Genomic DNA, 11,545 nt, shown 5'->3' on the forward strand with positions numbered 1-11,545 from the left:
AAATTAACTCGTTTACCCTTATAAATCATTATTAAATAAATTAATATTAAAAATAAAACCAAAAGGAAAAGTAAAAAATTAAAATAATAAAAATCCTAAACCTTAATCTCCACGGCTCCTCCTTCTTCCTCATCTACCAACCCCTTATAGTACACAACCCAAATCAATTTATCCTTATAAAACCCAAAATCATTTTTGTGAGTGGTTATGGGTCTTATATTTTAATTGTAGATGATTGTGGATTGTTTGTCTTGTAATGAAATTCATGGTGATATGGATCTACAATATTTGTTTGGTTATTGAATGTGGAGGAAGAATGATTGAAGGTGATTTGTATGTATGAAAGGAGATAAAGAAAGAGAAGATTAGTTCAGGTTAGATTGCTGGATTTTGGGTTGACTTTTGAGTGAACGTTTTTAGATTCTTTCTTTGGGTTACTATTTGTGAAAACCTCGATCGTGCAAGGGACAAGCCAGATCGGGCCACGTTAGTCGTGTAAGGTGTTTCCTAATCTAATCCAGCCATGCGTGGTAGATCGGGAAACTCTGGCTGTTAATTCCTTCTTCTTTTTTATTTTTTATTTTAGTTTTTCAGTTTAAGTTTTCAGTGCAAGAGAAAATGACTATCATGCCATTTCTCGTTAAATTTAAGGAACGGTTTTTCATTTTGGATAGTAAAATTGTATTTTGAAACTTTTGGGTGAAAAGTGTGATTAGGCCAAACCTTAGGTGGGAAAAAGCTGCTTACTATCGTACAATTAATAATTAATCAACTTGTTTGAATTGATTTATCGTTACTCTCTCTCACCTAGACAGATACCTCGATATTATATTCTTTGAAAACTACGTGATTGTCTGAAGATGAAATGAGATTCAAGCTAGTAATAACAAAATCTGAAGTAAAAATAGGAGGAGATGGAGTGTAGCTTAAGTTGGGTTGTCTGGTCGAGTATTTTTTTCATATCGGTGCCTTTGTTTCTTCTGTTGAGAGGAAGAGAGTCTAAAAATGGTGAACGGCAACCACCAGGGCCTCGAGGTTTGCCAATCGTTGGGAACATCTTTGATCTCGGCACAATTCCACACCAAACCCTTTACAATCTCATACCAAAATATGGACCTATACTTTGGTTAAAGCTTGGATCCGTCAACACCTTGACTATACAATCAGCACAGACTGCCACGGAGTTCTTCAAAAATCACGACCATATCTTTTGCGACCGCAAGTGTCCGATTGCGTTGACATCTCATAAATACAACCAGGGATCACTTGCAATTGGCCAATATGGCGTATAGTGGCGCATACTTCGACGTATTTGCTCAATGGAGCTCTTGGTCAACAAGAGAATCAATGAGACTGCTCACGTTCGGCGAAAGTGCATCGACAACATGGTGCAGTTTATTGAGGATGATGTGGCAGCAGCACAAGCTAGGGGAGAATTAGGAGAGGTGAATTTGGTTCACTACCTCTTCGTTATGGCATTCAACATAGTAGGCAACCTTACGGTATCACGGGATCTTCTAAATTCACACTCCAAAGAAGGGGAGGAGTTCTTTGCTGCGATGAGCAAGGTAATGGAGTGAGCTGGGGCACCAAATCTTTCAGACTTTTTTCCGTTCCTGGAAAGATTGGATCCTCAAGGGATCAAAAAGGACATGGACCGCGACATGGGACGTGCCATGAAGATAATTGCTGGGTTGGTGAAAGAGAGGACAGCTGGGGATAATAAGATAACGAAAGAAAAGAGGATGAAGGACTTCCTGGACGCAGTGTTAGAGTATGAACGTCGTGATGGAAAAGAAGGGCCCGACAGGATCTCAAATCAGAATGTGATCATAATCATACTGGTAAACATTTGCGTTGATTATACAAAATTAAGAAACTAATTGTATTTAAATTCATCGTTAACTATAATAAATATTTTGCAGGAAATATTTTTTGCCGGATCGGAGACTACAAGCAGCTCGCTCGAATGGACTATGGCAGAGCTACTGCGCAACCCTGAGTCTTTAAGAAAGACAAAGGAGGAGCTTGATCGAGTTGTTGGACGAAACAGGAAGGTTGAAGAGACAGATATTAACGAGCTTCCATTTTTGAAGGCCGTGGTGAAGGAGACACTAAGGTTACATCCTCCCATTCCATTACTCCTTCCACGAAATGCAATGCAACAAACTGATTTCAATGGATATTTTATACCTAAAGATACCCAAGTTTTTGTGAATGCATGGGCCATAGGAAGAGATCCCGAGTGTTGGGAAGATCCATTGTGTTTCAAGCCTGAGAGGTTTCTTGGATCAAACATAGACTATAAGGGACAGAATTTCAAGTTGATTCCATTTGGAGCTGGGAGAAGAATTTGTGTAGGGATCTCGTTAGCTGATCGAGTACTTCATCTAACTATTGCCTCTCTAATTCACAGTTTCGAGTGGGAGTTAGGCGGAAATGTTACTCCAGAGAGTATAGACATGAGTGAGAGGATGGGGATAACTGTCCGGAAACTTGTACCCTTGAAGGTAATTCCAAAGAAGCGTGTCATGTGAAGCAATTACTATCAGAAGCAAATTTCGGTAAATCCGAGTTGTAAAAGAATAAAGATGTGTGGCTTCTACTTGACAGCGTTTGTAATTTGGTTGCATGTATTTATAGTCATGTCTCTAGTAATTATTAAACCATGTATTTCTTTTTTTCATTCCTTTACTTATTAAGTGAAATATCTTTGTGTTATATATATATATATTTGTCCCCGATTAATTTAATTAGTTCAGATAATTAAATTCTTTATTTTTAAAATATTAGAAAGGTTCATTCTTAAATATAAAGTGTTAATTCCACATCTAGCTAGCATTTCTCTAACCTGAAAATTTACGTGTTAATTCCACATCTACATTAAATACCTCCTATCCACGTACCATAACAAAAACTTGGAAATTATTTTTGAACTTGGCAATTATGATCAAGGTTCACATCTCCATGCTCCTGAAGTATCACTTATTTTTCTCATCGTACTTTATAAGGGAAAATAAGGTTTTTTTAATCTGTCTCACATTGGTAGGCTGAGTCCGTGGGTCAGCCCATAAGGTTTTGTCATTTTCAAATTACGATTTCTAATATTAGGGGAGTGATTTTTTGCTCCGTCTTTTTTATCTTAAACAGTATTTAGAAAATATATTAACAATGGGTTTTTATATATATTAAAAAAATTTAGGAAGGATTTATATACATGTTCATTAATTTGTTCAAGATCTGAAATCTTTTAGTTGTATGTTTTTATAAAGCTGTCAACTTTTAAAATACTCAAAAATTAACATAAACACCTTGTTTGAATCAAGTTTTAGTTTGTAACTTTGTATGATCACTTTTGATTTAAATAATTTAATTTGTTACAATTATTTAAAAAATAAAACTTAGGTTTGGAAAACAAAAAATAAGAAATGTAGAAAAACTAATAAAGAATTCTCTAAAAGAAGATCAAGCCGTAGTTTTGTTTGTTTCACGTCATAAGGATATGAGATGTATGAGATTTGAAAACAAAGCAGAAATATTTAATAGTTTTGTTTTAATTTACTAATGAAATTATGAATTTTGACTTACTTAAATTTCTGTTAATTTTTTTGTTGAATCAAATTTAAAGCTTTGAAATAAAAGTACGGAGGAAACGTTTTTTATTACAATTATAGCCTCATTTAAAGTAGAAGACGGGCTAAAGAAGAAAATAGTGGCCCTAAAAATCATTTCCCCTAATATAACCGCATCTTTAGGAAAATCTAAGGTAAGTTGACCAGTGCCCAGTTACGGAGTTGGTATTTTATTTTAGTGGGAAAAAAAAAAAAAAAAAAAAATTCAAATATAAAATGTTGGACCCAAAAAATAAAGGACAAAGGCACAATTAACAAGAATAAAGACAAAGCCCAAATTGAAAGGCTTCAACCCAATCTCTATGGAATGGCCTAAAAGCTCAAAACTCCTGAAAGGGTAAGTTGTGGCCCATAACCCGCATCATTCGTGCTTTTGATTCAATAAGAAGTTATAACTGGAGCACATTCCAAATATCATAAGATGTTTCACAATAAGCAACATGTCGAAACATAGGTTCAGAAATAAAAGTGGTTAACCAACTAACTGAGAATCGATCCATTTTCTTCCAATAAAAATAGTCAGAGTTAGGTTTTTTTTTACCACCCGAGCAAATTTGTCTTGCTTTGAGAGCTTAGGAAAGGAGATGGACATGGGTTTGTTCCAGTCACGAAACCTTTAGGCTTATTGGCTTTTAGAGCTGGTAAATGATGCGACTAAATCAACCATAGCAAGTGCATCAGTCCTGTTCAAGTAATAAAGTAATGAATTTTGAGTATCGTCCCCACAAAGATCAAAGCAATTATTTGTAATTATCTAAAACTACCTACATATTATTTGAGAAAACGAAATTTTATAGTGTAAAACTAATGGATTAAAAATAACTAAATTAAACAAATAAATAATGTAAAGAACTTTACAGTATTAATGAAGTTAGGGTACAGATTTCTCCCTAATTATGCTTGATAACTACTCTTAAAACCCGTTTGTGCTATGAATTGGTAGGATTCTTCTAAGGTCAGTTATTCTTATTTAGACATAATATTCAACTTAATACAGATCTCTATTTGGTTACTCTAAAATTAAGAAACATAAAATCATCAATCTCTTACGACTAATTCGTCCTATTCAGTTATGAATTAGGTGGACCATAAATTAATCATAAAATCTCTATTCGATTACTTCTAGTTTTAATACGCTGTGCAATGTTATTCCAAGAAAACAATTATGAATATGATTAAGCAATAAACCCTAACTTCTCTATTCGAAACATCATCAAGGTAATTGAATCAATCCAACATTCATAAAGCATTAAACCTAAACTCTTGCACAAATTCATCAACATAAATCTGGTATTAAGAATAAAAATTGTTCAAAACATCATTAGAGTTTCATCCTCTCCTAACAAAAGACAGTTACTCCATCCTAAGAACAAAGAAATAAATAGAGAAGAAAGAAAACATATTCAGACTTGAAAAGAAACACAATTCAACATATTCAGACTTGAAAAGAAACACAATTCAAACTCTAAAATCTGATCTTCAGTCTTCAAGCCCCAAGAATGTGTCTTCTCTTCTCCAAAATATGCAAAATTCGTTTTTTGAAAACTAATCTCAATTATACTAAATATCCAAAAGAGTCCTAAGTGAAAAAGAAAAGAAAAACTGACAAAAAGGCCCTAATAGTTTCTGCCACGGCCCTGGCCGTGGCCAAATTAAAGTCATCACAGCCTAGGCTGTGGTGCTTTCTGGTCTCTTTGTTTTATCTTTGTTCTACCACCATGGCCATGGTGAACTACCAAGGCATGGCCGTGGCCTTAAAAATGTTAGATAGTCTCAATCTCTTCAAGTTTAAGTCCCAATTTCATTCCAATGCTTCAATCTACTCAATCAAAGCCTAAAAACACAAAAAAACTATCCAAATCAATAGCTGATCATTCACATCTCAAGCTTAATAAAAACTAACACCAAAACAAATGAGAAATTAACTAAACTAACATCAAAACAACCGAATAAACACTCAAATTATGCAACTTATCAACTCCCCCAAACTTAATCCTTTGCTCTATTAGTAAATCGATGAACAGAGGCAGTGGAAAAACAAAAAAATTTGCCCATCGATTACTTTGATTCACGAAGATCAGGGTTTGATATATATATTACATGCTTAAATTGAAACAATAAAGATTCATGCAAGGATTAGAAATCTTATGCACGTTTGGAGGCTCCTTCAAGTGTCTTTGAATTTACTTCATTACCGATTCAACGTAGAATCGCACGAGCGGTGATCCACACGAAGATAATCCAAAGAACCAACCCTTATTTTGCTAGAACAATCGATGGCTTCAAGAATCAAAGACCTTAAGGAATCAAGAAGAGAAAATTTCTCTTCAATCTTATGCCTTGGACGTGAGGGAGAGAGTGGGCAAGGGTGGTCGATTTTCAATTGAAATAATAATAATGAATGTTTTAACTCAAGTTGCACTCATATAGTGCAAGAGTTAAAACCCTATTCCTATATGGAATAGACATGGGCTCCAACCCTAATCCACCCTTGTAACCAAACACCCTTTAATTGGTATTTTAAATTTTAATTAATTATTATTATAATATAAATAAATTAATATTTAAAAAATATATTAACATTTAATTTAATAATAATAATACATTTAAATATATGCGTACATATATCTAAATATAATCTCACTAATTTAATTTTAATATTAAATTAAATACAGGCAATAACCTCAGCAAATTTAATCGCACTATAAGATTACCAAAATACCCTTTCATTCGAAAAGATGAAAATACCCTTGTACAAACTGATTCTTAAATTATCTTCTAAGTGTGTGGCCCTAGGCTCCTCATCATATCGGCAGTGAGTAGTATTGCGATTAACACCAATTAATCGTCTCACTATACATATACCAAAATTGGCCCATAGCAAGGCATCATGGCCACCCGATAGATTCGATTCAGTGAAATAACTACCTATCAACGATATGGTTACCGTGCAATTAAATCATTTCATCATCTGTTATCTCATCGAGATTGAGTTATAGAAATAGTGTTAATCTTAGTTACTCTCGATGTGTTTGTATTTAGTTACTGGACCAATGACCAGAATAATAAATTAGATTGAGCAACAACTCAATCCCACTGTGGCCACAACTTTAGTGTCATTGTCATACACTGAATTGAGCTGTGAGATAACTTCTCTCATACTCAAGAGTGATGAATCCTCTGTCGATCCACCATAGTCTTGATACACTCCTTGATGCAGCCAATCACTACCGTATAGATAGCTCTAAATAGAAATACGTTAGGCAAGTGTCAAACTACACCAATCGGTGCACAAGGCACTCCGGTGAACTTACCTATAACAAACACTATGTGTTTCACCAGGTTGTTAGCAAACAACCTTGACAAGTGAGATTAGTCACTGCCTTTTGACAAGGTCGTTCAACACTATAATAGCCTTATCGTATCATCTGTATCCTTGGTCAGAATAATACTTGGGCTACGAACATTTCTAGAATGGCCACCATATGTGATTATAGGGTTTCTCACTATCAAGATTTGAAGCATTTGATACCCTCATCACGTTCTACCATCCTAAGGAGATATATCAATACATATCAATATGATTTACACGATATAGAATAAAATGTCTTTTATTGATTAATGAATATTATTACAAAAAGTCAAATCTACAGTATTTGATTGGCATTAGGTCACATACTCTAACATTTTCATCCCCGAGTAAAGAAAATATTAGAAAAACAAACTCAACAAGCATCAAGGATTCATGGTATTTCCAAAATCACGGAAAGAAAGCAAACATGCTTTAAATAATATTCATGCATCCAAAAATGCATCTCGGCTAATTGTGCAACTCTAATCTTTCCTCAACCCAATCATGCGTCACAAAGACTTTATACTCAACTCCCTGCTTAGTTTTTCTTTTTATTTTTTTCTTCATGTAACGCCCCGCTTGAGGTATGTTGTTATTGTTTCCTCTTTCGCCCTTAATCGAGTTGGTTTTTGTTATTATTGTTTGTTTGAGTGTTATATTGAATGTTGCCCTGAAATTGGTTGAAAATAGAAGAATCTTAGTGAACCAAGCTTCGCCGAGGCGAAGAAGAATCTTCGCCGCGGCGAAGATGTGTTGAAACCAAGGGTGAAACTCTCTGGACGGTTTCGCCGCGGCGACATAAGTTTCTTCGCCGCGGCGACGGGCCGATTTTCATGTTGGTTGAGTTTTAGACATTTTCTTCCCTAAGGACAATTTGACCTTTCTACCCCTAATTAGCAGGAACAGTGGTGAGTATTGAAGGATTTTTATGGAGAATATGTTGATAATGGGGGTGAGTTTGTAATGAATCAAGGATATGGATGGAATTTCCATAGAAGATAAGGGCAAATGGGAATAGTGTGTTATATTTCTTTAAAAGGAATTAGAATCAAGAAACCCTTCATTCTTCTTCTCCAAAAACGCAACCCTTCATTCTTCTCCTCTCAACTTCTCTTTTCTTTTGATCAAGGATTTCCAAGGTTTTTTGAAGTGATTTGGGGTATAGAAAGCAACCTAAGGCTTCCTAGGTAAGGATTTCTCCTTAAGTTGTGTGATTTGTAGATTTTAGCTCATTTTGATTTTTGAGGGTTTTCATTCTTTTGGTTAGAGTAGAGAGAATAGTCAGAAAACCAAGTGGAAAGAAGATTTGGTGAAGTCTCTCCATAGCAATAAGTAAAAACCCAACCCAAGTTAGATTTATGAAATTTCTTGATTAGGGTTTTAATAGTATGATATATGTATGGAAATACATGTGATATGCCATGTATTGATGTATGATAGAGATTTCTAAGCTTTGTGAATGTTAATACCTTGTAAATATGAGAAATGGGTTGTTGGATTGGCAAGGTAGTTGAGATGGATTGAAAGGGTGTTATGAAACCCTTTTTGGAAGTGTGTTGTTTGACAGTTTATTATGACTTTGTGAAGGGGTTTTTCCCCATTTTGGATGGTTAGGAAAGTTTTAGATTCATGGCTATGATAGAGTTTTATAGTGCACATGATTTTTTGATGAAATGCCTAATAAAGAATTGGTGTGAGTAATGAACCTTAATTCTTGCAACATTGCATGTTGGCATTTCACAAGTACATTAGTAGAGATGAATCATCCATGTGCATTGTATATGCATTGACAGTGACCTAAGAAAGAGTAGGAAACTTTGTGTTTAGAAATACCCTATGATTAGAGAGCTTAGGGGTAAAATTACTAAGGGTAGAGAGCATTGAAAAATGCTACAATAGAATGAGTTAGAAGAGTAATATAGTTGGGATGATGCTTTGTGATCATCACCCGACCGTTATGGGAATCGATGGATGCTTGGTGATCATCATCCAATAGCCTTAAGAAGATGGGTCGATGCTTAGTGATCGTCACCCAATGAGTAATAGGAATGGGTAGATGCTTTGTGACCACTAGCGATTAGTTAGAGATATGCAGGTTGATGCTTTGTGATCATCATCCAACGGCTAGTAGAACGTTGATGCTTTGTGATCATCATCGATAGTGACTAGAGACGGGTAAATGCTTGGTGATCATTACCCAAAATTCATGAGGAACGGGTAGTGTGCTAGGTGATCTCCACCCGATAGTTAGGAGGAACCGAGTTGGTGCTTTGTATCCTCACTCGGTAGTCACTAAGAAAGGTTTTGGTACTGTGTGAATCCCCCCGATAGCCATAGAGAGTGAGATGGCTGGTGAACCCATCCGGCCGTACCTCCGGTAAGATGAGCCATGATGTTATTAGAAACAAAAATAGAAACAGAATTAAAAAGGAAAGATTAAGATTCACACACGGGACAGACAGTTAGAGAGTTTTACTTACTGAGCATTATTTGTGCTCACCCCGTTATTTTCCTTTGTATGCAGGTTCTAGTGTTGATGCGGTTGGAGGGGCATCGCGCGCAGGAGCAATAGCTACACTGTTCCCCTATTTTGTCTTTTAAAATGCACTTTTGTAAACATATACCTTTGTGTATAAAACATGTGAACTGTAAAAGAAAACATTTTGGGCCCAATTTTCCATTGTTAATTGCATGCATTGTACTAGTTTTCAGTAGGTGTTACATTTTTGGTATCAGAGCAAAGATTTTGGGATTGAACAGTGTACATTCTCATCGCCACGACGTCCTCTAACCGACTGTGTGAGTAATTCTTTCCTTACAGTAATTGTTTCTTGAGTTCATTAGTGTGATCTTTTGTAGATGAGGCGTATTTATCGAAGCCGCAGTAAAGGTGTGGTGAACGAAGAGAACCTTCTAACCCCCCAGAGTCTACGCCCCCTCCCTTGGAAGCTAGAATCCGGGAATTGTACAGCAAGTTATGACAGAAACTCAGGGATGTTGTACCCCTTGTTCAGGTACCGCCAGTTACGCCTGTCGAAAGAGGGCAACCGTTACCTCCCCCATACCGACAGATTTGAACCGATTTACGGTCTCTCTAGTCAGCATCAACCCTCAGAGTTTAAGGGTACTACAGATCCAGTGATATCAAAGAGTGGCTTGGGTCAGTAGAGCGAGCCACGGTTTATTTCCCATGTCAGACCGGGGAAGATCCGGTATGCGAGTTTCTTGTTTCGGGGTGATCCCCGAATTTGGTGGAATTAATGGAAGAAACTCGATGAGCGACAGTAATGACATGGGAAGAGTTTAGGCAAGAGTTTGAGGCTGAGTATAGATTAAGGACCAAGTTCATGAGAAGGTCCAAGAATTTATCTTCTTCAGCAAGGGACTACGCTGTGAAAGAGTACTCAGTGAAGTTCAACGCTCTTGCAGGGTTTGCACCGGGAATAGTTAGCACTCCGCCTTGAGAAGGGATTTGTGCTATGCAGGATTGAAGCGGAGATAGCCCGGGATATTATGACAAGCTCCAACCCCCCTCGGAATTATAGTGAGGCTTTGAGGCGCAATGAAGGCGGATTTTTTGAAATAAAATCTTCCCCGTAGGACCCTCGACGGGAGGACCAAAGAGCTACCCTCTACTCCCCAGAGAAAAGACATGAGGTTGTAAAAGGTAAAAAAATGAAGAATCAGAAGAAGAAGTTTCAGTATAGACAGATGAAAGGAGTGGAAATACGACCTCGGACGGAAGGGTTTCCTCCTTGCCCTAAATGCGGAAGAATCACTCGGGATGTGTCTGAGGATCAGAGAGTGTGTTATAGGTGCCGACAGCCAGGCACATGATGAGGGATTGTAAAGCTCCTCTTCCACCAACCACTCAGGGTTCAGGGGGCACTGCAAATGCCAGAGTTTTTACTGTGGCACAAGAGAAGCAGAGCCCATCCATCAGCCATACTGGTCAGTTATTTTCATCGTCCCTTTATATGCTTTATTGATTCGGGTGCTACCCATTCGTTTATATCTTATGGGTGCTTGAGAGATTAGTTTGAAACCTACTAGAGCGCCTTAGCCCATTAAGATAGAACTACCCGATGGGGTTAGTGTTGTGACTCAAGAGATTTTGTTAAGAGAGTCCCTAGTGATCTAGGTAGAAGATTTAATAGTTGACTTAATAGTTTTTTTATATGCCCATTTTGATGTGATTCTGGGTATGGACTTCCTAGGGGGTATGGAGTAGAGATTGACTGTCGGAAAAGAAAGCGAGGTTTAACCTCGATTGTGGAGATAATTTTAGTTTTGGAGAAGGCCATCAGTTGAGCATGCTGATTAGTAATGTGAAAGCCAGGAATGTTGAGAAAGGGGTGTTCGGGGTATATTGCCATGTTGCAGAGTGGTGATGTTTCACAGTTAGAGATTCGAGGGTGCCAGTAGTTCGAGACTTCCTAAGATGTGTTTCCGGAGAGTTACCGGGTTTGCCTCCAGAGAAGGTAGAATTTAGTATCGAACTAGCACCAGGAACAGCACCTATCTAAAGCCCCTTATCGAATGGCCCCAGCTGAGCTCCAAG

The 11,545-nt window shown here is 36.9% G+C and overlaps 1 pseudogene; it reads left to right on the forward strand.

Moving 5' to 3' along the window:
* Positions 1-858: 858 nt before the first annotated feature.
* LOC116141039 lies at positions 859-2,699 on the forward strand (annotated as a pseudogene).
* The last annotated feature ends 8,846 nt before the right edge of the window (positions 2,700-11,545 follow it).

Source organism: Pistacia vera, unplaced genomic scaffold (genome assembly GCF_008641045.1).
Source record: "Pistacia vera cultivar Batoury unplaced genomic scaffold, PisVer_v2 Contig39, whole genome shotgun sequence".
In the NCBI taxonomy this organism is placed as follows: Eukaryota; Viridiplantae; Streptophyta; class Magnoliopsida; order Sapindales; family Anacardiaceae; genus Pistacia; species Pistacia vera.